The sequence below is a fragment of the Heterocephalus glaber genome, unplaced genomic scaffold (assembly GCF_053883595.1).
Source record: "Heterocephalus glaber isolate CG9 unplaced genomic scaffold, H.glaber_assembly_v1.0 deba00001556, whole genome shotgun sequence".
In the NCBI taxonomy this organism is placed as follows: domain Eukaryota; kingdom Metazoa; phylum Chordata; class Mammalia; order Rodentia; family Bathyergidae; genus Heterocephalus; species Heterocephalus glaber.
The window spans coordinates 4,255,279-4,283,181 of record NW_028258347.1 but is presented as its reverse complement, the minus strand read 5'-3'; the positions used below and the strand labels follow the sequence as shown (position 1 = coordinate 4,283,181).

The following is a 27,903-nucleotide window of genomic DNA, read 5'->3' as shown; positions in this document are numbered from 1 at the left end:
ACAAATCAAATCTAGCAGCATTTGTGTGATCAAATAATGATTCATGACCCAGGCAGCACTCTGACCCGGCAGAGCTCGGACAGGCTCCGCCTAGCAACATGGCAGGCAGTATCATAGCTGAGCAGGAAAACAAAGCTCTGAAGCTGCTGGATCGGGCACAGGTGGCCTCAGCCTTCTCTGGACACAGGCTGATCAGCTGGCTGAGACCGAGGAGACCCGGCTCCTGTGGCAGAGGACACCCCTAAGTTAGGTACGGAGGTAGCTTGCAGTTCACGATGCAGGGGTTAAAAGCACAGAGGTGGCTCTAGGCCATGTGTGCTTTAACGGGGTCTCCCTTTCCAGATCAGCAAGCAGGCCTGACAGGGGCAGTGTGTGACGCTGGTGCGACATGGATTTTACGAGTCAGTGCACACCCATGTGGAAGGCGGTGGACGTGTGGCACGTGGTGGCCAGTGGTAACTGGGAGGTGCTCTTGCATCGTGGATGTGTGCCACGTGACGACCAGGCGGAGGCCTGGTGCCACCACACCCACAGGGCTGTGTGTCCCCGGGAGGTCACTACAGCTCCCGTGGTGCCGGTCTGCTGTGTGGGGAGGAGCGGACGCGGTTTGGCGGAGGAGGAAAGCCTGGAGGTTGCCTCATCTCCCACACGTCCTCGCCTTGCTCCTCAGTGCAGGGCACCCACAGGCGTCTCGGCCACCTTCTCCACAGAAGGACACTGGGCCTGGCCCCGGGCACAGCAAAGAGGGAAGCGCCCGTTGCCCGAATCCGCGGATCTCAAGGGAACTGGTGCGGCACCTGCCCTGCCCCAGACTGGGGAGACCCTCGTGTCTGCCCCTAACCTGAGCCTATCCGGGAGGGAATTTGGGGGCCTGGCTCCAGTTTAGGGAAGGCGACGCCAGGCTAAGGGCAGTGGACAGACACATTCACACGGGGGGGACTCAGCTTCCCACTGCGCACTCTGCTTCAACCGGAGGAATAACAAAGGCTCCACCTTGAAGCAGGGGACCAAGGCAAATAGCTGTTGCAGTGCACTGAGCACTTGCCTCTCTGTGGAATTCGGGTTTCGGGATGGAGCGGGGAGCCCGGCAAGGTAGAACTCACCTGTAACCCTAGCACTGGGGAGGCTGAGGCAGGAGGATCACTGTGAGTTTGAGTCCATCCTGGGCTACATAGTGAGTTCAAGGCCAGCCTGAACTGCATAGCAATACCCTGTCTCAAAACAAACAAAACAGATGGAATGAGCTAAGGAGTGGCAGGTGGGCATTTGCTGAGGGAAGACAACCTGGGTGACAAAGCCGCCCCAGTGCTGCCGGAGAAGCCCCTGGCCTCCCAAGCAGGCAATGGCCTGGGAAGGATGAGGGTGGTGGAACAACCAGGAGTCTGATCCTCTCGCTTCAGCTCTGCTTCTGCCAGGAGGAAGCCTCACTACCACCTCCAGGGCTCAGCCACGCCAGCAGCCTGCTTGGGCACCAGCCTAGCCCAGCCGTCAACTCTGCCCTGTGTTTGTTCCATGTTGTCTCATGCCCTCTGCCCACCATGGCTCTGATCTCCCCCTTCCCACACCATGCTCCCTGGAGAGCATGGAAGTCACATTGCTAGGGTCACACTGAGCTGCCTCCCCACATCTCCCTTCTCCTGATAGTGCCCAAGCCCTCATCCTAAGGTGGGGCCTCTGCCTGCCTTTGTAATCACCCCTGCCACCCCGCCTCATTCCGCAGGTGCTTCCTCCTGCCTCATACAGCAAGCCTGACCCCATCTGAAGACATCAGGAAAAGTGGCAGACTTTCGATGCCCATGTGTTGGGGATCGCTACTGGCCTTGAGAAAGCAAAGGCCAGTGATGCTGCTAAACATCCACAAGGCCCGTATGATCCCTCAGAGTGAGACTGCATCTCCCAACAGGTCAGTAAGCCAAGACCGAGACTCGCAGGTGTCCCTTAACCTTGGTTCTTCTCACAGGACTGATCACCCTGTAACCTCGCCTGCCTTATTGTCATAAATCATCCCTTCCAGCAGTTCCTCATGTTTGAATCATTAGCAGACCCTCTGCCAGCGTAGAAGCACTGTGAGGACAGGGCCAGGATGCGTCCGCAGCTCACAGGGCAGTGCCCAGCATTCCTCCATACGTAATTGTAGAACAGCCAACAAGTGAGTTGTAATCTGCCACACCTCTTTCTGACTTTCACAAGTTGCTTCTGATCTTCTCTCATCCAAAGTGAGAAGTAGTGAGATAACATATACCGAAGTACCTTCTAACTAGCAGATACTTATCATCTCTCTATGGTATTTGAGAGTGTACTCATGATACAATAACAATATCACAAACTCTTTTATGCAAACAAGTGTTTGATTCATTTTTTAAAAAATCACATTTCATTTTCTGTAAAGGAAAAGAAGGTACAGTCGTTAGAGGTACTCTGTATTCTGGTATCAGACTTCTTGAGTTCAAATCCCAGCTGTACCACTTCCTGATTGTGGGACCTTGGGTTTACAACTTAGTCGCTGTGTGCCTCTGTTCCTTCATCTAAAACCTGGAACATGGATTGTGTAACTACATCACAGAGATCTTTAAGAGGGGTTATATGTGGATATCTGATTTTGGAAAGGAAGGACTCAGACATGAATGAGTCAGAATCCACCAAGGAACGTGGGCATGGATCCTATGGGAACTGTGGTGGTTAGGGTGAGGCTTCATTGGCTTTGGGATCCACCCCAGTGATTAGTGACCCATACTCCTAGATTGTGTGGGTGGGCTGTGACGGCCTGGCCTTAAGGTCTACATCTGCCTCTTACTCCTTCCTCTCTGTCTCTCTTACCCCGCTCTGCCTCCTAGCTGTCATGAACTAAGTAGCTTTGCTCTGCCACATGATTTCTGCCTTGGAGCTAGCTGACTGTGGACTGAAACCATGAGCCAAATTAAACCTCTCCTCCTTTAAGCTGTAGGTGTCTAATATTGTGTCTCAGCAATAAGAAAGCTGACTAATACAGAAAATTGGCATCAGAGAAGTGAGGTCATAGTAATGAATGTACTTGACCATATTGTTTAGAAGCTTTAGGGCCTGTGTAAGCAGGGATTAATGGGACATTAGAGTCAAAGCTCAGAAGACCAGGATGCTGATAGGAAAGTGGTCAGTAAAGGCCAGGCTCAAGTGGTTTCTGTTGGGAACAAGGAGTTCATTGGCACTTGGACTAGAACCAATGCGTGGTACATTCTGGTAGAAAATTTGTCTATATTTTGAACTATGTCCTGAGACTTTGGAGAAGACTGAGATTAAGGGCTGTTGATTAATTAATCTGGCAGGGGAAATTTCAAGACAGCTCAATGTACAGGCTGTGGCATGAGTATTGCTGGTAGATTTATAATGAGAATTGGGGCAATAGGCAGAGCAGAAAATTTTGAAAATTTTAAATTTTGGCCCAGAAATAACCATGGGTAAAGCTGGGCCCAAAGTTAGGTGTGGTTGCTAATGAGATCAGCACCATTACAAAGAAAGCAAATAAATTGTAGAGAGACAAGAAGAAAGATGCCTTGAGGGCATCTCACAAATCAGCAAGAACTCACCCATAGCAGGCTCAAGGGTGTAAAAAGGTAAATTTTTCATTTAAGAAAAGAATCCCAGGGAAGCCTCCTCAAGAAGGGCCTTTGAGGGACTTGATCCCCAGATTTGTTTCACTATGGTCAGCTATCCAGACGCTCAGAGGCTGCTGCAGTCATTGTCCCACAGGGCCTAGTTTCTGCTTCTGCTAACAGCAGACCTTGGCATAATCCATGTGATGCTGGTTTTACAGCATGCAGAATGCAAGAGTTGTGTGGTTAGGGTGGCTTCTATCCAGATTTCAGAAGAATGCCTGTGAGGTCAGGCAAGGAACCCCAAGAAGGTACTGCAAGAAGCTGTGGGAATGAAGTCAAAGGTGCAGTGGAGACTGCAGGAGTTCAGAGATGCCAGGAATGTGGAATCTCTGCTAAAGAAAGGGACAGGTGGTGAGTGCAGCCAGCCCAAGAAGGAGGCTTTATGAGCTGCAACCAGTAAGGACATAAGGCTGGGGCTATCCAAGTCCATAGAAACTCCCCTTGTATCACACATGAACCTGATACCCACTATGGAGCTACAAGACTTAATGTTTGTCCAGCTGGGTTTCAGTTTGGCTTTGGTCTGATTCTTTTCTATACCCCTCTTTGTCCCTTTTGGAACAGGAATGTTTACCCTGTCCCACTGTATCTTTGGATTGTGCAATTTGCTTTTGATTTTTACAGAGATTCACAGCTAAGAGTTTGCCTTGAATCTTAGAAGAAGGCATGGACATGGACTTTTGAAAAATGCTGGCACTGTTGAGACTTTGGGCAAGGGATTATTGTACTTCCAGTTGTACAAAGTATTATGGGAGGTGGAATTAGGAACTAGCTACTGTTTTTATTTGGAGATTAAGTACAATTTTAGGGAGATGTGTTTGGGTAGCCATTGAAGAGGGATGGGGTGTGATCAAGGTGCGGTGTCAGCTTGACTGCCTTCGGGGCCCACCCCAGAGATTGGTGAAACTCTCTTCTGGGTGTGTCTGGGGCTGTCCCGTGGGTGTGAGCTTAGATCAGAGTCTCTGTCTGTGCCCTTGCTCCTCGTGCTCTGGCACTCTTCTCCTGCTCACTCCCTGGCCATCATGATCTAAGCATCTTTGCTCCACCACACCCTTCTCCTGTGATGTCTCTGCCTGAGATCCCGACCACCATGACTGAAACCACAGCGAATTAAATCTCTCCTCCTTTAAGTTATGGGTATCCAGTGTTGTGTCCAGCAGTGGGAAAGCCAACTAATACAGGGCCCTCCCTGCAAAACTGTAGAAGGCAGTTTAGATTCACCTGCTCAGGAGAGGAGGGGATATTTGTCCATCAGCTCTGGGCCCTGTGGTCAGCTGCTGGCTCTGAGATGAAACCTCCTTGCACCCAAGGCTGGCGATGTGTTGACTGGGGTCCTCAGAAAGCTGGCCTGGCAGGAATGCAGAGATGAGGGCTGGAGGGCTCCACCAGGTTATGATGCCCTTGGCAAGGAGGTGGGCTACAAAGTTGAGACTCAGGGCACTAAAGATACTGAGCATTAAACCATGGCTGTCCCCTCCCTGGGGTACAGACCTCCGTGTGTCTGGTGGGCACAGAGTGGGCCCACATAATGAGACCTTCGTGGCCCTGTGCTAGGTCCCTAGTGTGGCCAAAAGAAAATTGGAAACAAAAAGCAAGGACAGTGCTTGGCACAAAGGTGCCAAGTCAGGGCTGAAAGAGCAAGTGCCTTATCAGGACCGGTTCACTCCTGGCTTGGACACTGCATTTTTTCCCGTTTTAATAAAATCTGATATTTTGCGGTGGTGGTTTATATGTGACTGAAAATTCCAACCTGACTTTTCTTTTCCTTTTTCTTTTTGGTAGCAAGCAGGGACCTGGCTCAGCTTTTCAGAGAAACTAAATTCGGTCTAGACCAATTCAGACCTCTCTGAAGCCCCACTGAGCACAGAAACGGTATCGAGTAGAAGAAGGAAAGAAGTAACACTCAGGGATAGTTCTCAACATAATTAGTTCTGCAGCTTCCATTTTTGGAAAAAAACCATTAGGGATATTGCTGGTTCAGAAACAGGATGATGAGACGGCGTTAGAGGAGAAAGCAAATGTCACGTTAACTTGTGCAAAATGTTCAGAGAGAAACCAGCAACCTCCCTGTTGGTAAAACAAACAGGCAGAGCCAGTGAACCGGACCACGGGGCTGCCAAAGTCACAGTGTGACGCCACGGCCTAGTGCCCTGTTTCCTTTGGCCCTGTCGTTCCAGTGCCTCCCTCACCCTTAACCAGGCAGACTCCAACGGAGACGCAATACTTTTTAGTTTATATGCTATTTTTTCATCTTCATCAGAATTAAAATTATACAAAAAACTAAAATTATACTAAGCAAGTGCTCATGCAGAGAACATGCTGTTCTGTTCTTTTTGAACCATTGGGGGTTGTACACTTTTAGGAAAAGCACTTAGAATGAACCAGTGTTACTGCTACTCTTTTGAACATATTTTGTCGGTCTCCACTCCTTTCCTTGCCCTTCTTGACCCCTTCCTGAGCTGCAGAGCTGAGCTCCCGGCCTCCCGGCCTCTCTTCTTCATTTTAATTACTTAGTCAATACTGTGCATAGTTTTCAGATTTCTCATATAAGAGAAAACATGAGATATTTAACTTTCTGTGTCAGGCCAAATCCACTGAACATGATGGTGTCAACTATTCTTGTTATAAAATATTACCCCTTGGATAAAGTTAATAGTTTAAAAATGTTTGGAGCATTTTTGGACAAGCCCTGGTACCAGCTATGCACAGCTTGGAAACTGGTTGTCCATGATACAAAGTTGGCACACAAGTCTTATTTATCTAGTAAGGGTTTGCAAAGAAAATTTTTGATTCAAAATTTAAGATCCAGTAGATCTTACACACAGAAATATAAACTTATGGGCTCTCTGGAAAGACTTGAGAAGAGTTTTAAGCCTGGCTTTTCCTGGGACCTGGGTGGCAGGTCCTACAGGGCATGGGCCTGGGCCCCACAGCAGCTGTCCCCTGGGCCCCTGGCCGGCCTGTGTTCTCTGGTGTGCATGGCGAGCTGCTTCTCCAGGCCCAGCCTCAGCAGCTTATTCTCACGACCCTGGCCGGCTGATTTTTTCACAGTGGAGGAAAAGTCTTGGATCAGAACACAGATGGAGCTGGATAGCTCTCAGAGCTCTTTTTCAGTGTAGTGTAAAATCCCACTGGGAGTCCAGCTTCTCGGCCAGGTACGACTCTCCAGTCTCCATTACCCAGGTGATGAGACAAGTCCTCACCCATAGAATGTGAGTGGAGGTCATAATTTATTCTGTTTTTAATTAAGAAATTTCTTAGTATGTGTTTGTAGTACATACTGATTGTGTTCCTTGTGGGGAGTTGGTACCTACACATGACATACATTCTCTTTACTTCTCCTTCCCTTCCCCTTTACAAAACATATATCTCCCTATTTCCTATGACCTATCATTTATTTTGCTTTTTAATTTATTTGTATTTTGAGTTTCTTGTATAAGTGAAGCCATGTGATATTTAAGCTCGTGTATCTGATTTATTTCATTATGGATATTTTCTTTATCCATTTATCTGTTGATGGACAGATAGGCCACTGCCTAGATTTAAAGCCCACTTACGATGAATTCTGCTGCTATCAACATGGGCATGCATACATCACTGTCCTATGATGTCTTTAACTCTTTGGGAAAGATATCTAGAAGGGGTGTAGCTGGGTCAAATGGAACTTCTACTCTTATGATTGCATCCGACAAAAAGACTCTGTCCCCCTTTCTGTTTTGAAGCCAGAATTGAAATGTCTAAGCCCTCCCCACCCATGGGAGGAGGCACCTGGGGCCAGCCCCGAGCAGGAAAGCCTTCCTTAGAATCAGCATGACTGTCGCATCGACAGGTAAATGAGCTGCAGCGAGACGTTAAGCCTTTTGCTCAAATTGGAAGATCAGTGAGTATTCAAGAGGCTGGTATATTTCAAACATGGCAGAGGGAATCAGTGACCTATATTAATGACTAATAATACCTACCGGGCCCCATCACAGCTTTGAGTTAGAGACTCTTCCTTAAAGAAACAGTTCTGATCTTCAGTTTCCTTGTAAATTTCATCCTCACCCAACTCCTCTATTATAAGAGTAAATTCAGGCACAAAATTCAGAACGTGCAAAACAAGTCTTAGCCTTCTAGACAGATGGAAATGACTTGAGAAGTAATTTTCAGATATTCTATATTCTGAATTTTACCTATGGAAGACTATAAAGTATAATCAGTCAAGGAGTTTTAGAGCAGAAAATTGAGAGCCATCACCCCTCACTCTATAGCCAATGTGTGATTTGCCTGTTATTACACTGGGCCCTGTTCTTTGTAAGTACTTTCAGTGGTGTAGAAGGGCCTTACCATGCAAGGTGGCATCACTGAACTGTCTTTGTGGTTAGATCTTTACCACTTGGGCTAAAGATTTTGTGCTCAAATGCCTGTGAAGTCCTACAGGAGAAGCCTGATTTTGCTCTCTATGTCCATGCAACAGAACTCTGGTGACCAGCGGGTAGACACCAGATGTCCTCCGGACAGGAGGCCCGGGTTCTTTCAGCTGTCATGCACATTTTTATCCCACCTTCCCCTCGGTTGGCTCTTCCAGAAGCCCTTGGGCCGTGTCTGGGCACATGCATACTTATCGCCTATTTTACGGTCACTTTCTACCTGCTTGGGGCATCCTCCTTGGACTGGAGAAAGGTATTGGAAGTTGTTACCAACTGAACCCTAGACCTCTGTGGTGAGCGCTGCCACATGTTTGCTTTGTTATCTCAACTTAATTTATTAAATCTTCATTGGTCACTCTGAAATATTTCTGGAGCTTTCCTACAGTTCAGTACTCAGCTCAGCAACTTACTGAGAATGAAGTTTAGGTTTGAGAGGAAAATTGATTTTTTTGGTTTCCATGGAAACCTATATATTTGTTGTTTAAGAATGCAGTAGAATTTAGTCTATAAGAAATTCAGGGACAATTTCAAACTTGGGATTATTTTTGCTGCCATTTTTAAACATTATTTTATCAGCTCTTGTTCATATTTCTTATCTTCAAACTTCTGCTGTTTTTAAGTGTTTATAATTTCTTACAAGTTTCTGAAGGCTTTTGGATTTTAATTTTGTGCAATTTAAGAAGATACTACTGTATTGTATTTCTTCATATACTTGATAGAATGATTCATGACTGTAAAAATGCATAAAAGTTAGTGAAGCAAAAAGAAAATCCTCATTCTAGAACCATATAAACTTTCCTAAAAGAGAAACTTCCCATGTTATCCAGCTCAGACGACTCATCCTAGGTCCGTTTAGACAGAGGCTGCCTTCTTTGTAGATCAGTTAAGAACTCTACACACTGAGCTCCTTTACCTCCACAAATCTCCCCTTTCTCCTTCCTATAATCATTTCTGAAGGTGCTGGGAACCCTGAGGGGTGCCACTGGCTGTGGAAGGGGTCTGTGTCCCTCCAGGAGGTGACCCACATGGTCCAGTGGGTTTCGTGCTGGCCGGGGTCTCCAACACTTGTGACCCATTGTGAGGCCCTTGGGGCCATGGGGACCAAGGCTGGCACCTTGGTACAGCACACTGGCTGGCGGGGGGCCTGTTTTGGGCGTGAGGGGTCCCTGGGTTTTCGCTCAGAGTCTTCGGTGTGGTTCATGCCCAGACCATTGTGGGGGCTGGTGTCTGACCACCGTGCCAGTGAACACTGACAGTCTCACACAGGCTCGTGCACAGTGTAGGACTCCCCCATACAAAGTCTCACTTAGGATATGGCCAGCCCTTGCCCTTGCTATGCTAGCTGTGCTCTACCCATGCCATCATCATCACCTGAGTCCCAGGCTCACTGTGAAGCAGCAGCTCCCTCGAGGAGCTGTGGCTGGTCCTCAACTCCGCCCTTCCCCAGGAGTCGCGGGAAGCAGCTGGGGCGACACAGAGGCTCTGTCCTCCCCCTCCCACTCCAGCTCCTTCTCACCCATGGAAGACATCAGCCACCCCAGTCTTGCTCCTGATGAGCCCTCCTACAAGCCGGATGCTGAAGGCTGCTTTAGGGGTGGTCACATGGGCAGTGGAAGGAGTTCAAAGGCATGGCTGATACGTGGACAAGCCACAGCTACAGCTAACGCTAAGTTGTGTGCAGTTACCAAAACAGCTTTGAGATTAAGCAAACCCCTTTCAAAGCACATTTCAAAGCACATGGATGTTGTCAGATTAATACAAGATTTTTGTTTCATGAAATACTTTTCTGACACAAAAGTAGAATTGAGAAATCAACTCATGTCATTGCACCTGTTTGGAATACAATTCTGGAAAATTTTGCTCTTTTTCATCTTTTGCAAGGGACTCTTGAATTTGACAGCCGCATTATTTAGCTAAGCAGAAAGTGAAGTCCATGTCTTGGGTCCGCTGTCCATATTTAGTTAGCCACAAACTGGGCAGGGAGGGGCATACAAATGAGGCCTTCTCTGTCAAGAGTTGTTTTACACAATTAAACAGTTGTGAGGCGGGGTGCTGCCTGTGACCCGCAGAGTCTGCGCTGCACTCTGGCAGCCTGGTGCACGCCGACCTGGCCGGACTCTCACCAAACGTGTTATTCACACTGATGTTTCCACTTTTCAGCTCACTTTTTACTTTGTAGTTATGATTTTTGTGATTGTATGTGGTACATTTTTTAATATTTTGAGACATTTTTAGCTTCAATAATTCTTCTGTGATCCTTATAATTTGTTCATTACTCTTTCACTTCTCTTCCTTGCTACATAAATCTAGGCAGCTCTTCTACTTAATGTCCATAATCATTTCAGCAAGGTTAAAGTAAGTGTGTCAAGACTGTGTTATCCCACCAAACTAATTTCCCTCCTTATCCAGTATGTAATTGTACATTTTTCTAAAAGTCTGTTTACTGAGTGGATTGTTATGCCATTGGCTTTAAAGTGGTTTTTTTATTTCAAACGTATGCACATATGTAGATAGACGCAGCTATACATTAGAAAACCTTCCTCCATCCAGGAAGAACATAACAGAAAAGCAAAGGGCTGTCCTCAAGTTGACCTACTGCTCCATTTCAACACTGTCACCTTAAATTTAGTGCCTTTCACTATATACTTTTGGAAAGATTTGAATCACAGCTGTCTAATCTACATGTTTCTCAGGATATTAAAGAAAAATATTATTTTAAAATCCAAGAAGTAGTTAGCTGAGCACATTAAATTCCACCCTGAAACCACAGTCACATCAGAATTCCTGAACTTGAGGGGTCGCGGAGGATGACAGCTCCATCGGTGAGCAAGGAGTTTGGAAGTAGAAGTGGTGGACATGTCAGTTCATGGACACAAGGATTCAGACACTCCTGAAGCTGAGCTGCTGCAGCCCATATTTCTTAGAGGACTCCAGGACTGCTTCAGAAAGTGGCAAGAATGGTGGGGTGAGTGTGTTTGCAGTGAGGGCCAGATTTGGGGGAGATTAATGCAATGTGGCTTTTACTATCATATTTTTTAAATTTAAACATTCACCGTATATTTTGATCACACCTTGTGTATTGTCAGAAACAGGAACAACATCACAATCAAAACAAATGATTCCCATGAGTGTATTCCCACCAACCTGGAAGAGGACCAGGGCCCATTGCCGCTTGCTCCATTGTGCCTCCCAGGGGCCTGGCTGCCTTCTGCATGGTCTGGTCTGTCTTTCACCAGCTCTTTGCTCAGCTGCTCCTTGTGGTTTTCACCTGAGGAATGGGATTAAGCCCAGGTATCCACGATGGCTGGGATCAGACTCAGGCCAGGCCATGCCCAGAGGTTTCAGAATGCTGGAGTAGAGCCGTGTTTCTTTCCTTACTTTGTGTTGCCAACATCTAGCCTGACTTGGTGGAGATATTTTTCAGGTTATTGCTGTTTGCTTCTTGATCTTATTTTCTAAAACGTGCAGCCTATAAATGCCCTTCCCAGAGGTGGGAGATGGGCCGATGTGTTAGGGTGGGAATACAGATGTGGCCAGGGCTCCCCAGGCACCAGGTGTCCACTCACGAATATATTACGGCTCAGGGAGAAGCAGCCTCTACAGTTCTGAGGGTTAGGAAGCTGGGGGCGTGATTCCTTCGTAACTGCTGACCTAAGAATTGGGCATGGACCATTTTAACTCTATCTATGACAAAATATTTAGTGTCCATAACTCGAGTTTGACCGTGAGCTGTAAACATTGTACAATTGAGGAGTGTTTACAAATTTTACTGTGTGGCTCAACGGCTCATACATGAATGATAGATTTAGCTTTGGAATTGGCTCTGTGGGCCAGTATACTACTCATTTGCAACAGTCTTCACATGGAACAGAATTTAGGTCAATCTCTTTTGATCTTGGTACATTTGTACATTTAATATCCTTTAAGCACTAAATTTTTGAGTTAGTTCTTTGTATTTTTATGCCAGCTGCCAGGATTTTGCTACTTAAAATGCCAATACAATCATCTAGAATTGTAGAAAATGTCAGGAATAGGACAAATTAAACGGTCACAAATTTCTAGTGCATGCACACTACATTTATCTACTGAATTTTGCACATCCAATCTCTCTTCAGCTGTTTCAAAAAATGCTGGTAAACAGATGAAAAATATCAATATTCCTTTGATAGTTTCCTATCACGTAGGAAGTTATAGTAATTTTCTGTTGCTTTATCTTACCACAGTTGCGTGATTTCAAGGTGAGAGTTGGTACCATTCCCAAAAGAGGATATTTTCTGATGCTATGTGTTGAGTAGAAGGCACAAACAATTTGAGCTGGGATGAGTGATCCCAGTTCAGACTTGGTTGCGAACCACAGAGCAGTTCCTTAATACCCACTACGCAGGAGCTTGGGGAAGGAAGATTGTAAATTCAAGGCCATCTGGGACAACTTAATGAGATACTGTCTCAAAATAAAGACTAAATGGGGGTACTGGGGATGTAGCTCAGTAGTGGAGCTCCCCTGGGTGCAATTCCTTGTACCCCCAACAAAGAAAACCACAGACGTAAATGCAGCACTTCAAGAAATATATAGCACATTCTTGATGTGAAGAGTTTATGGGGGCGGTAATTAAGGAAACGTCTAAGGAATCTACTGGGTGAGAATAGTGCAAAAAACTTAAACTGGGTTGAGAACTACAACTGCGGTAGTGTGGGCCTCCTGTATTCTTGAAGGCTTGTTAGAGACTTGGTCCCACTCCAGCTGCTGACGTGGAAACTTCAAGAGCCTGGGACCGCCCTGGGAAACAGGTCACTGGTGAGCCATGGAGGGGCAGTGGGACGCAGCTTCTCTCCTCCACGCCCCCACCCTCCTGGCCACCCCACAGGGGTGTCATGGGGAACTGCCACCATGAGGTCTGCCTCACTGCTAGCCCAAAGTGATAGAGCCACCAACGCCACAGGGATCAGAACCAACATTGAGTCACCCTCCGCCTGCCTGTTCCCAACATTACCCTAATGGGAAGGGGTCTGGGAAGGCAGTGGTCTTGTTTCCAGCTGCTTCCTCCCTCCCTACTAGTGCACAGAGTAAGAACTGTTCCAGTCCCCACTCCTCAGAGCCACAGAGCTCTTGGTGGCACTTCCTGGGCCCTCAGCCTGGATCCTCCCTCCAGAGGCTTCCAGAGCCCAGTGTGCCAGCACCTGTACCTTTGCAGGAACTGTCACTGGGTTCCTTATGTGGCCCTCACAGCTCAGCCGGGCCCAGGGAGGGGGCTGTGCAGAGTAGAGTCCTTTGGGGAGAACACTGTCAAAGCCATCATCCTTTCTGGGCTTCTAGAAGCCTGTTTTGAAGCTGAGGACAGGACTGTATTTCTTGTTTTAGCGTTTGGCTGGGAAAGTCTTGCCCCAGGAAATGCCCTGATACACAGAACCAGGCCGATGCTACAGCACGTGATGATTGTGGGTGGATCTGTGGGTGATGGGCCCATGCAGCCAGACACACTGATTTCATTAAAAAATCATTTCAGGACCTTTTCTCACTGTGCTAACTCATCATATAACAGCTGTTTCCTTCTTATTAATAATACCTTTTATATATAATTTACCTGTGTGTAAACATCACCCATTGTAAGTGTACTGTTAAATAACTTTTAGCAGAATTATAGAGTTGTGCAATCATAGCTACAACCCAATTTTAGAACATTTCCATCACTCTCTAAAAATTCTCAAAAGCCTGTTTATTGTCAATTTTGGCTCCCACCCTAACCCAGGGCAACAACTGATCTGCTTTCTGTCTCTAGAAACTTGTCTTTTCCAAATACTTCATCTGAGTGAAATTAGAGCACACAGAGGCTTTTGAACCTAGTTGCTTTTACTTAGGCTAATGTTGTGAGGTTTCCCTATGGTGTCATATAGGTTAGTACTTTATTCCATTTTATTGCTGAATAGTACTTCTTTTTATGAGTACATCAATGTTGTTTATCCACTGACCAGTAGATATATATTTCAGCTATTTCCATTTTGGGGCTATGATGAATAAGCTCCTATGAAGAATTCATATACAAGTCTTTTGTAGATGTATGTTTTCCCTTTTTTGGGTAGATTCCTAGGAAGGGATTTGGTGGTTCATACTGTATATCAATTATTAACATTCTAAGAACCTGACAAATTATTTTGCAGGGAAGCTAAAGAAGCTATATGCTATTTTACATTCCCACCAGCATGCATGGAGTGCTCTATTTCCTGACATCCTTGTCAGCAGTGGATATCATTATGACCTTTAATTGGTCACTGTACTGTCCAGATTGTCACATGCCATTGTGGTTTCCATTCGCAACTTCCTGGTAACTGATGTTAAGCAGTCTTCATATCTATGTTGGAAATTTAATCCTCCTTGGTGAAATACCTACTTCATTTTGGCTCATTTTTTATTTTTTTGTCTTTTAGTTATTGATTTATATGGTTTCTTTATACATTTGGGTACAGATCTTATCAGATACATGGTTTTCAAATACTTTCTGCCAGTCTGTGGCTTATCTTTCCAACTTCTTAGGGTTTTTAGGAGAATAATTTGAGTTAAGTCCAATTATACCTCAGAACCAGCCAATCATGGACTGAAACCATAAGCCAAAATAGATCTCTCCTCCTTTAAGTTGTGGGTATTCTGTCCAATAATGGGAAAGTAACTAAGACATTGAGTCTGTTGAGTCTTTCAATCCATAAACATTGCACTTCACTCTTATTTCAACACCTCCACTCCCACTCCAACATGCTAGGGATGGAAGCTAAGGCCTCATGTATAGTGTGCAGGTACCATACCACTGAGCCAGCCCCAAAATATAGGAAATTTTCTATCTGAGTATAACACACATGGCTTTTAGGCCAGTGGAGTCCTTGTTCCTAACTGAAACCTCCTGAGCCTGGCCTTTACTGTCCACATTCCTATCAGCACTCTGGTCTTCTGAGCTCCAACCAGAATCACCCATCAAGCTCTGTTTACTGTACTCTATGTCTTCTTTTAAAAAAAGCTCCAAACCTTTCAAGACTCTTTCTACAAGTCAGTTCTTAAGGCTTCTAAATCACTTAGTCAGGTATAGTCATAGCAGTGACCCCACTTCAATTTTTCTGTATTAGTTTTCTTATCACTGGACACAATACACAATCCTTGCAACTTAAAGAAAGAGTGGTTTAAGTTAGTTCATGTCTTTGGAGTATTTAGTCCATGGTCAATGGGCTCCAAGTCAGAAATATCACGGCATGACAGAGATGTTTAATGCATGATGCCTTAACCCACGGTGGGAAGAAGAATAAGGGACCAGTATTACAGAGTAATGGGCAAGGGACCAGATATAGACCCCAAGGTCACCTCCATGACCCACACAGACACACCCTGGAACATGTTTTACTAATATGTGAAGTGTTTTTTAATCTAATGAAGATGACACAACAGGAGTGATGGTCAAATATTTATTTTTAGTTCATTTTAATAGTATTTTTCTCTATATTTAAAAGCTTAGATCAATGGTTCCGCACCTGCCTCACAAGCACAAAGGCCTGAGTTGGATCCCCTATACCAAAAAAGAAAAAAGAAAGCTTGGATATTTTATACTTAACAACTTTTTCTTAGACTCTTTGTTTGTTGGAAACTTCATTTGAATTATTAGGTAGTTATATATTCTATTTTTTAATAAAATCGCTGCAGAAACATATTTTGTTTCATGGATATATTTGTAATATTTGAAGGACAAAAGTGATGACTAATCAAGAATAACCACATGTCAAAGTCATTCACTGTTAAATTAGGTGAGGTCATTATTAATATAGTTTGGGTAATGCTGGCATTTTTAAATGGTTTATTTCTCTTTCTAAAGTTTCAGATTTGGTATTATTAAATGTTTTAAAAAGCTGTCATTATTTCAATATTTATTCTGAAAATGAAGATTTCCAGATTCTTAACAGTATAATTGATTCATTACATGACTATCCTCCAAAATCTACACACATGGGTACAGATGCTAAGCCAGAATTATTTATAAAAGTCCTATTTTACTTGACTTTCTTCATTTCTGTTCATTGATTTTAAAAATATTGTATAATTTTTAAGCCAAAGTTTTTAATCCTAAAGATAATAATAAATAAAATGACCTGCTTTACTCTTGACTAAATTCTAAGCCCTTTGAATGTGGATATCACATTCTTTTAATAATAGTTCTCTAGTAGTACCTGCACAGTATAATAGTAAGTTAAGTATATGTGCTTTGCCTCAATAGAAGTTGCCATTTGTCCCCTCATGAAAAACTGGAAATAAAGATATAGTTGAAAGTGTGTCAATAATAAGATAAATGTATAAAAACTCATGCCTTTTCTCCTCTGAGCTGAGATCTTTCCCCAGTGCCTGCACTATGTCACATGCAGGGACCCTGGTGAGCATAGTACTGTTATTCTTGTGCTCAGGGGTTGTCTCCTAGTGGGGCAATCAGCAAATCAAGAATAGATTCACAGCCACCAACCCCTTCACTACCAAAGGCGAAGTCACTGACAATGCTGGGATATTTACTTTGATAGAATGATCTAGATTTTAAAATACTTTATTTTCCCAGTTATATTATTTTACATTTGTTTCTTATTATTTAAAACTTTTATTTGGAATACTTTCTAACTTACAGAAAAATTGCAAAAATGAAAATAGTATACACTACCTCAGATTTACATGATGCTAATATTTTACACCATTTTCTTTGTCATTTGTTTTCTAAATTCATCTATATTTACCTACCTATCTTGTGGATAATTCATTTTTCTGAGTCATTTAAGAATTATTCAGTATGGGCCTTCAACCTTAAATAGTTTAGCTTGTGTTTCCCAAGAGGGGGAATCTTTTCTATAACTGCAGTACAGCTATCAACTTGAGTAAAACTAATATCGATGAGACACGTTTATCTGAGCTACTATTTGTATCCCTCTAATTGTCACCTTACCTAATCATGTCCTTGATAGTATTCCTCCTGTTTTTCAGTGTACAATTTGGCCCATGTCCATGTGTTAACATTTAGCTGTCACATCTCTTTAGCTTACTTTAAATGTCCCATCTATATAGAATGCAATCCTATCGCTTTTCTTTTTACAGAGCCTCCCTTGAGTTGGTGTGATGTTTTCTGAGCAGCTTCAGGGTGGGCACCCTCCACCAGAGCCCTGCACAGTGGCATGGAAGCCTTCACCAGCGCTTGTCTCTGGCAGTGCACAAGCACAGCTGTCCCTCCTTGTGATATTAACGTCAGTCCCTGCATGAAGATGTTTAATGACTTCCCCGTTGTGTGACTACTGCCCACAGTCAGGCACAGAGACCCTGCAAACACTCCTCTCTCCAGCAAAGCACTGACCTGGACTTAGCATCCACCGACGTTTCCTTTTATCCTGGTGTAATCTTTGGCAATAGCTGCAAAACAAGTATCTCATCTTCCCTGTTCCCTTTGTTTTGTTACTACCCTGCCCAGCCCTGAAGCCAGTCAGTTTCTCCAGAAACACTGGTCAATAGCTTCTGTGTAGACTAGAAACAACCACTCATAAGACACACTGGCAGTTTGGTTCTTAGATCAGCATTTAAAATGAAGCCTGCATGTAATAAAAATCACTGCTGAAAAATCTCTTTGACAGGCCAATGTCTCCTCAAAGTGCTCACAAAATACCTGAAAATAGAGAGGAAGGCCCTGATCTTACCAAGCAAAAATCTATATAAAAATTGAAATATTTGCAACAGTACAGAAAACTACTAGACTCAAAGAGTATAGTACAGTACCAGAAAAGGCTAAAGGAAAAAGTGTTTTAAATGATCGGGAATCACTTATTAATTTATAGATTATTTCTTTTTTCAGATTTGTAATTGTTTTTATTAGTCCCTGTTTGCAGGGCATGATGTCTGCATTCCTTGTGCAGAGTTGGTGTAGGTTGCAGAGTTGCTGACACATCTTCATTCCTCTTTCCATCCCTTTCCCTTCTTCCCTCCTTCCTCCCCCCATCTCTTCATCTCCTTCCCCTTTGAGAAAGATTCATCTCCCTACTTCTTATTATCGATCTTTTGTTTTGATCTTTATTTATACTTTGGGTTGCTCATATTAGAGAAACTATGCAATATTTAAACTAGTACAACCACTATGGAAATCAGTAGGGAGATTCCTCAAAAACTGAAACTGGAAATTCCACTGGACCCAGCTACTCCCTTCTAGGTGTCTTCCCAAGAGAGCTAAAGTCATCATATTAGAATGATACATGCACATCCATGTCTGTAGCACCACAACTCATAATAGCTAAATCTTGGCCTATAGGTCCATTGGCAGATGAATGGATAAAGAAAATGTGGTATCTATACATTAGGAAATGCATACTCTTCCATAAAGGATAAACTTGAGTCATCTGTAGGAAAATGGATGTATCTTGAGACCATAATGTAAAGTGAAACAAATCAAACACACAGGCTTAAACATAGATTACTTCTGAATGGTGCAGTATTGAGCCTTTCCAGCCCTGAAACAGGATTACAGAAATGAATTAGAGTCAATGTCAAAAATTAAATGTTAAACAAATAGAAGTGACAGATGAGTACTTAATGGCTCAGTATCATCAAATGCTTTTAAAACATAACAGCAAAAGAGAAACACTCAATAATCTTTATGAGCAGTTACTCATCTCTGTACACATTGTATATCTAAAGTCATTTTCCAAAATTGGATTCTCCCACACGCCTTGAGATGAAGACTCCAGTAAAAACGAGAGAGGCGTCCACAGCATCACGGTGTCTCCGGGGCCTGCAGTTCCTGCACCGTGGGGCCCCCATGGCCTCTGCTCACTCTGTCCTGGACCCTGCACAGAGCTGGGTGCACACCTGTGAGCCAGTCAACAGCTCCAGTGGGGAGAATCGCAGATCCTGCACACCTTCCGGCCATGGGATCACTCCAAGCCTCTGCCTCCGAGCCCAGGCTCTTTCCCTGACCCGTGCCTGTTGCCCAAGGCCACTCCCTGCCTGGGGTTGGCCCAGACAGCACCCACAAGCCGGCGTGTTGCAAGGCTCCCTCTGCTACCAGGGCCCATGCCCCTCCTCTGATGACAACGCTGATGCTCCAGGGCCACTCAGCACTTTGAGGAAAAGGGGGTCCTAAGCGTTCTGCTCCAGCACCCTTGGGTGATGATGGTTTGGAAAAAGAAAAGATTAGAAATTCCTCTAGGGCCCTGGGAGCACGAGGGCTCCCGGTTCTGGTTCTTCGGCCTGTGTGGTGACAGTAAGGGAAGGCAGCAGCCTGCCAGCCGGACCCAGGGGTGCACGGACAGCTCCAGGGCAGCTGGGTCCTTGCAGAGGTGGAGGCCTGGAGAGCCTCCCAGGAGGTGGAAACATTCAGCCTCTGTGTTTTCATGGGTGAATGACTACCATTATAGGAACGTGATCATGGCTACTTTCAATCTTTTCCCAAGTCCGACTAAACTCAAGAAACTCGAGGTGTTCTGTACACTGCACACCTGGCTTGTACTGTCCGTGTCCTGGGAAGTAGGGTGACTTAGCAACTTACATAGGTCCGTGGTGCCTTCCTCCTTGTATCAGCTGCCTTCCAGGAGTATCAAATGTCACTGCCAATATCATGTTGTTTAATTCTCACAATACAGTCACTGGACAGGCACTGAGGACAGGGCCCCAAGAGCTCTGGCAGCTGTCATGAGGCCAGGATTGGACCACCCCTGGGCTTCTCCTGGCCAGAAAGTGCTCCATGCGGCTGTGAACTCAGGCCATGCTGTCAAATGTCATTACTAAGCACACATAATTCCTTCACATGTATAGGAGTCCACGTTCACCCATGTCCTCTGTGCACACACGTGTGCACACACACGCATGCCCCAGACCCAAGAACAGCAGAAAGAAAACACCAGATGGAAGACTGTTAGACACCTAAGAAGGGACTTTCATAACATGGCTCTGCCATGTTGCTAGAATACAGAAACTCATGACTTTAATATTAAAGTCCTTAATCTGTAGTTAATTTTACCCTACCTCAGACCTTTCTGCTCTGTGCTAAAAGCCTAAAAGGCCGCTCTGATAGCAGAATAACTTCCCCATCCCCGTGCGAAGGCATTCCACTCTAACCCCAGGATCCTGCAGATGTGGCAGCAGAGGGAGATCACCACTGGGAGATTAAAGGAGGGATTCTGAGGCGCAGAGATCTCCTGGGTTGTCTGGGTGGGTGGACGTAATTGGGGTCCTCGAACTGCAGGAGGGGTTGAGGAAGGGTCTCAGCAAGAGGTGGAGATGTGAGGTGGACTGGGGACAACTGCAAGGGTCCTGGCTGAAAATCCCGTGGCCTCCAGACGCTGGGAAAGGTAAGGACCCAGGGCCTCCCAGGCCTCCCGGAGGGACTCATTTTGGGGTTCTGAACTTGAAATCCATAAAACAATGGGCTTGCTCTAAGCCTCCAAGCGTGCAGTCATCTGTCTCAGCAGCAATGGGAGGCGGATACGGCTTCGACCACGGCTGGAATGAAACCTGCAGCCCTCAGCCTCCCCAAACCCCATATTGAGCTGGCCAAATGCCTCAGCTTCAACTCTGAAATTTTAAGTCGGAGTTTTAGTAAATGCCTAAGAAAGGAGAACTGCGCACGTTGTGCAGCCTGCACCCAGAAATGTTCACGTGCTTGCAATTGTCTGACGTCAGTTGCTGCTGGAGGTCTGGTTTTGTCCTCTCGAGGTGGGGTTTGCTCTTGGGTCACCTCTCACCTCCACCCGGCCCAACCATGCTGAGCCAGTGTGCACACACAGGGCCCAGCCTGCGTCCCCTGGGCTCCTCAGTCCCACCTGGACTCGGCCCTGTGGCAGCTTCTGCCCCCCACCGGCTCTCATGCTCACTGCCCTGGGCACTGCATGGTCCCGAGCCTCTGCTTGTGCTGCCTGCACACTCGGTGCTCTCACAAGGTTTGCTGCCTTCCTGGCCCCAGGGCTTTTGCCTCCTGAAGGCGACTGGTGTGCGGGCAAGGAGCAAAGGCCTTTCGAAGCCGGTTCTGAGGAAAGCAGGGAAAAGCAGATGCTATGGCTCTCGGCCGTGGCGCTGCTGCTTTCCGGGCACGTCTGCTCCTGGCCGGCTTCCTACTGAGCTTCGGAGGGCCTCGGCACCCTGGTGCGGGAAACAGCCAACGCGTCTGCGGTCCGCATCTGGCACGGGAAGGCGCACAGCGGCCATGTCCCTCTGCTCACAGTTCACACAGACACTCAGGCTTCTCACCTAGAGGTTTAAGTTCTAAGGAGCTTTGATTTTATTTTGGTATAATGGGTAAAGCATGACCAGTTGGAAATTCAGGAGCCCAGAGTAAGCGAGGTCGAGGAAAAGGGGCTTCGACCTGAAAGCAGAGTCCACGGTGCAGCCATTCCCCCCAGAAGAGCCAGGTGAAGACTCTAAAGGCCGTTTCCAGGATCATTTCCTGTTTAGCTGCAGCTCTGGGATCCTCCACGCTGCGTCCGCAGTTTCAGCGGGTGAGGACAATTCTATTAAGCAGACGTCCCCTGGGATGGGGACAGCTTATTTATCAGCACGGCTTATCTGCGTCTGAGGCGGGTCCTCCTGTGCGGAGCAGCTTGGAGGCCTCCCTGAGCTGCCTGCCAGCGGGAGCCGTGTAAGGAGAAGCCAAGGTCTGATTCCGGCCGCGCCGCGCTTCTGAAGGGTCTGTCAAGCCTCGCATGCTGTTTGTCAGCTAACACTTGCGGAGTGACACTCACAAAGGGCACTTATGTCCCTTCACAGGGCGGGAATCGGGGCCCACACTCCGGGGCTATTCTGGGCTTGGGAGCGTGGGTATCTCCTCTTCCTGGTGATAGCGCCTGGCCCTGGACGCCTGGGTTGAGGAGAGCAGCCATGCAGGGCCTGTGGGCTCGAGGTGGGCACACAACCTCTGTCCAAGGGCCTGGCCTCGTAGCGTGCAGCTCCCCTGAGCGAGGCAGCTTCCTCGGAAAGTCAGTGAAAATGAATAAGCACTGGCCGCTGCCGCTGCTGAGCACTGCCCAACGGCAAGCGTTCAAGCGTCGCTCTGCGGGGCCCCAGCCTACTCCACACCCAGGGCAAGCGAAGTGCTCTTAGGTGTCTCCCTCGCAGATGAGAACACCGATGCTTAGTTTAGGGAAAACCTCTGAACTAGGAACCGAACGAGAACGGAGACATTCGGGTGGTACTGTGGCTCACAGAGCTTCAGAGCCCTCGGTTTGTTTTTCTTTATTCTCAGAAGACTGAAGCTGTCCAGGATGGAAGGGGGAGTGATGCGTTGGCACGGGATCACAGAAGAAGCATTCGGGTGCCTGCTCAATCCTCCTTTCTCATGTTGCCCGGATACAGTGTGTGTGCTTGGTTGTGCGTGTTTTCCCATGTCCATGTGCACCCCGAAAGGTTGCCGTGACCCTGGTAATCCCCTGTGCTCCACCCTAAGACAGAGGAGTTTCCACTCTGCACCCGCTTTCCTAATCCACCTTCTGGCTAGGGTTTGAATTCCCCACTCCTCAGATCCGGGCCGGCCCCGTGTCATAGTCACTGCCCCTCCTTACAAGCCGATCGCAGACTCACTTCGAACACTGGTGCTTTGAGAATAGTGGAAAAATCAAGAAAAGCTGGGAATAAAAGTGGGTACCTGAAGACCTGGAAAAGAAACCCAAGCTCCTGTTGGAGACCAAGGTGCACTGGCCGGCGTCCTGAGGCCTGCGCCTGTCACTCCCCCTTTCATCCAGCCCTGCTGTTCGTTTCTTCCCTCAGTCGCTACCCAGATGAGGAGCCAGGAAGGCTGCAGAAGAGCTAGGGAGGAGGTCCCTGTCCCAGCGCTCGGGCTCCTCTCAGAGTCCAGATGCCCACGAGGCCGGTCCCCTCTGAGGACCCGAGCCAGTTCCTTTCTGCCTCTGCAGCCTGTGCTTCAGCAAAGGAAATGCTCGCCGAGGGGTGAAGACCCAGGAGTCGATGTCTTCAGAGAGAAGAAGCTGCCGGAGGAGAGGGTGCGCTCTTGTCCCAGCCGTGCCTTTCCTGGGAGGCCCGTGGGATGGCGGTGGGCCAGGCACTGGCTCCGCTCTGTGGAAGATGACATTTCATCCCAGAGCTTCCCTTCATGTCTAGAGATGGATGAGTCCGCTGTCCATTTATCTCCCCACAGAACTGCTGTGCTGTCTTCTCTCTCCTTAGCTTTATCTTATAAATTAGCTACCTAATTTATCATCCTGAAGTTCAGAATCAATTAGGATGTTATGTTGCTCAAAAAAAACTAAACCTTTAATGGAGGACCTAGCCATAAACAGTAGCAGACCTTCTGTCTTGTCCTTCAAATGTCCTCTGACCCAGAGCCTAACCAAGGTCCCCTGCCACCCTCCACCTCCATAGCTGTTTCCACCCCTTCCTTAATATCAAGCTGCAGGCAGAGACTTCGCATCTGTTTGGTTTACCTTCATCCCTGCAGCTCCGCGGCAGGGTGCTCCTGTAGCAGTGGATGTCTGTGGAGCCCCCTGCAGGGTCCATTGCTCGGACCCTGCAGTTGTGCTAATTTCTCTCTGTTCAGCCTTTACTCAGCGCTTATTAAGCAACATGAGGATGAATCCCTCCTCTGAGTTCCAACAACTCAAAAATTGTCAATCACCTTTTTGTCTTTTAGGTACGAACATTTTGGTACGTCATGTATCTGATGAAATTGTCGGCTCTTTCCACAGAATGTATGTTGAAATTATCTTACTTCTCCTCTCCTTCGTGCTGACCATCACAACAGCTGCTTTTGCAGATAAAAGACTCAAGAGTGCTCCTGGCTAAGAATTCTCTATTCCAGGGTCGCTGTTTTGTTAGAGGAAAACCTTTGGAGTCCTATATGTGTCTTTTAATGTTCTTTTCTTGTATCCCAGTCTCCTACATTTTACTGAAATAACTGATATTCCATTAATAGTTACTGAACTATTAAATATATTGACAAAGGGCTTTTCTTTAGTGTTTTCTAAATATGAGAGATTATTTAGGTGCAAACCCCCAGATGGACAGCACGCAGAGTGAATGCAGCGTAGACAAGAGGCTTTGGGCCCCTCTGTGCTGGGGCAGCTTCGGAGTGTTAGGGATGCCCCTCCCTGGCCAAGAGAGTGGACACTGAGACTGCGGGGTGCAGAAAGACTGAGGGCCCTCTCTGTACCTTGCTCCCAGGGATGCTGTCAGCCTAAAACTGCTCTAAAAATATAGCTTATTTCAAAGAAAAACATTTGCATACTTCTTCCTTGTATCCTGATGCTAAGAAGTTCAAGCACACACTCATTCAGAGGAAGTCTGAGTAATATTCAGAAGAATGGCACAGGCTGCCCTTGCCCTAAAACCTTATCTCTTGAGACAACTGGTCCCAGTTGGAGTTGAACAACTTGCTTGGACCTGGGCATTGGTCCTCAGAGGAAGCTGTCTGGGATCTCTGATGAGCAAACTCTCCTCCAATGTCAGGCCAAGAGCAGCAGAGGCTGGGGAGGCAGGCAGTACCACTGTGCCCTGGGTCTAGAGCTCCTGTGAGCACGTCCAACCTTGTAGGTACAGCCTCTCCCGCCCCAGCACCCTCCCAGGATGGCCCAGATACTTTCCTTCTGTGTTGCTGCTTCTCCAGGATTTAAAACTCTTCTGGTGATGGGTGTGGCCTCACAGGGGAAAGGAGATCACAAAGCAGCCACATCTGTCTAAGGAAGTGGACGGCTGCCTTGTGGCGGCTAAGCCTCCTGACTTGGTGTCGCCTCCAGGGCAGCTACCCTGGGAGGAAAGGGTTCTGCAGGCTCCAGTCCCTGTGTCCCCACCACACAAGGTGATCATGCAGAGCGATCTCAGCATTTGTCAAAAGCTCTTTCCAGATGTGGTGATTGTAGTCAATGGTAGATTTCTGAAGAAAAGATCCATGCAGCGAGTTCAAGTGTGAGCAGAAATGGCAGGGAGAACCCGGGCACCAAACTGATGGCCGAAGGGAAACTCAGAGAGAGAAGCCCCCCTTCTCTGTCCTCCACAACTGCTCCACAGGGGTATGATCGCCTTGGTTGACACCACTCTTATGTCATCCCCCGCTCTGAAGTTGGAAGGTAGTCCACAAATCTCCCTTTTGCAACAGAAACCTCATGGATTGCTAGCAATCAGGGAAAGATTCAGAGATCTGAACACCCAAGCATTTGCCTCTCCCAGGACGGTGCCACTGAACCAGCAACATGCTGCTTCCTAAGAACCACTTTGAAAAAGGTTTTGTTTAGTCTCTTTTCCAGGAAGAGAAGCTAGAGATCAGACATACTGAGACTGCTTCAGCTCCAGGAAACAAAGTATCTATCCATCCATCCATCCATCCATCCATCATCTATCCATCCAACTATCCATCCATTATCTGTCTGTGTCACTGCTCAAATGACAACACTGTCTAAATTGAGTCACTGTATTACCACAGTGCTATGTAGCTTTCAAAACTAAATACAAGCAGGTAAAGATGATATGTAGATTTTAACATCGTCTTACACAGCTTCAGGGACTTGACGACCAAATGTAGAAAAGACTGACCCTAGTGTTTAATTGTGAAATTAATCTAATTTCTCCATCTTTTAAATGTTTAGTATTTCCAGTAGTTCCTATACATTCCAGAAATTTTAAAAGGAAAATACAACCAAAAAAAAAAAGCTCTAGTTCTACTGAGAGTTGCTCTCATTCACCTGGGGCCCAAAAGGATGGAAAGCATCCCTAAGTCTATTTCTTTACAAGGTCTAGAGGATCCTAAATATTTAGCTGAACACAGAAATGCTCATTTGACTGTTTCAAAGGTACTCATATTTGTTGATGTACAAACTTACTGTAGTTTTGGGGTGATCATAATTTTACTAGTCAGTCATGTGTAGATCTACAGAAATCTAAGCATTTCTTCACTATTTATCCATTCGTTTTTGTATAAATCTATATTGAATGCTCACTGCTGGGCACTGAAAAGGGAGCAACACACATGTGATTTCTCCTGGGCTTACAGCCCATTGATGACACTGACATTAAATGAAGAAATGGAAGGTAACTGCACAGGGTAGACCACGGGAGAGCGAGATGCGTGTGACCCCTGCCACGGTGAGCATGTGTATTTACAGTGTTTTGCGCCAGTCCCTCCTGCAGGAAGCCACAGGTACCCGCTGTCTGCAGTGAGCTCTGTGCTGTCCAGCTCCAGCTCCGCAGTGTCGTAATCCTAACCGCTATTTTGCTGGCTCCTTCAACCACTCAGAGCTCTGAGTGTGTCTGGCCTTGACCTTCTCTCCTTTCCACAGGACCAAGAGGATTCTCACTCAGCACAAGATGTGAAAGTCGGTCAGCCTGTGCAGGGGGCGGGTGGAGGCCAAGCTCCCTTTGAGCAGCTTCCTGCTGAGTGCTGCTGCCACTCTGCAGACTCTCCCCCTCTGCTCGCCTCTTCACACTCCACTTTGTCACCTGCCACCGTCCGCTCACTCCCAGAGACTTTGCTCCCTCTAGCTGGCCACTTCTTTCCTGTTTCTAAATGCGTATCTCAAGTCTGGCACGATCTTCACACTTCACCTTGCTCAGCTAAACCTGTCTGCTTGACAGTCAGGCACTTTGGAGCTTCATATCTACTCTTTCTCATGCCCTGGGCGAATTCCTTTTTTGGTACTCAGACGTCAACAGGTAGGATTAAACAGCACATGGAGGAGGGCCGACTCCCTCATGTTGGGGTGTGTTGTAGGAAGCCCACTGGAGGAGGGAAAGCTAGAGGTCTCCTCGGTGACAGGGACGGTGACAGGCAGCCCGAGGTGGGCTGCGTGGAGTACTGGGTCCTCCCCAAGGCCCTTCAAGCTGGGAAGCTCTAGGTGTAGCTCTAGACCTCCGCAGCACCAAATTCAAAGGACAAGCAGGGTTATCAATCTTAGCCAGTCCTGTTTGGACATGCCCAGTGTCAGCCTGTCATCACTGCATAAAAAGAAAAATTATCCAAGTGCCAACGTCGACAAGAAAATTGTTAATTGCATTATTTGAAAAGCCATGTAAGCAACGACTGCTTCCAGAATGCAGGCCATAGATTTCATGTTGGTGATGTTTTAAAAATGGTTATAAATTGTAAGAACAAAAGATTACATTAGCAAGCAAGAAGTACAGGAATTACTGAAACGTGTTTCATTTGACCCCAGGCCTTCAGCGTGGGGACCGAACAGGGAAAGGCCGGCGTTTGCAGGGCTGTGGTGCAGAAGCAAGGTTGGAGGATGGGTGGCGAAGCCCGGAAGATGGCCTCAGGGCTGGACTGCAGGCCCCTCCTGACCCCCTCCGGCTCTGCAACTTCATTCCTGCTCCCAGCAGGGAGGGGACCCTCCAAAACAAGGCTCTGTTGGCCACAGTACAGGGAAGGCAGGGGATGCCAGGGGCTCAGCCTTTCCTAGTTCTGCTGCCTTCTCAAATACCAAGCCCCAGCTCTTAGGGCAGCGCGTCCCGAATCCTGCCGAAGTAGAAATGTTATTTCTTAGTCTAAGTTGAAAATAAATGAAAATCTGGATTCTCTCCCCAAAAAGAATTGCTCTCTTCCAAATTTCTTTTCTCTGCACACTATATCTTCATTTTCAATGGGAAGGACTTGAAATAACCACAAAGATTTTCTTAATAAAAGATTAATAAGATTTTAATGACTTACTTATACTCGCTCATCTTTAAGAAAATAAATCTGAAGTGATTTGTAAAATTATATGTCAGTTGAGAAGACATATGTAAATGAGAAGAAAGTCCAAGAGAGAACAGAAGCTGCCAGGCACAGTGGCACATGCCTGTCATGCCAGCTCTCCAGGAGGCTGAGGCAGGAAGACCATAAGTTTGAGCCAACCTGAGTAGTTAGATTCTGTGTCAACATCAGTGGTATAAAAGGAACAGG

The 27,903-nt window shown here is 46.5% G+C and overlaps 1 long non-coding RNA gene across 1 annotated transcript; it reads left to right on the top strand.

Moving 5' to 3' along the window:
• Positions 1–108: 108 nt before the first annotated feature.
• Positions 109–17,648, top strand: LOC110350314 (uncharacterized). The gene is made up of 3 exons (XR_002396785.2): positions 109–250; positions 1,721–1,903; positions 17,145–17,648. It is a non-coding gene; the product is annotated as an uncharacterized LOC110350314 (long non-coding RNA).
• Positions 17,649–27,903: the final 10,255 nt, after the last annotated feature.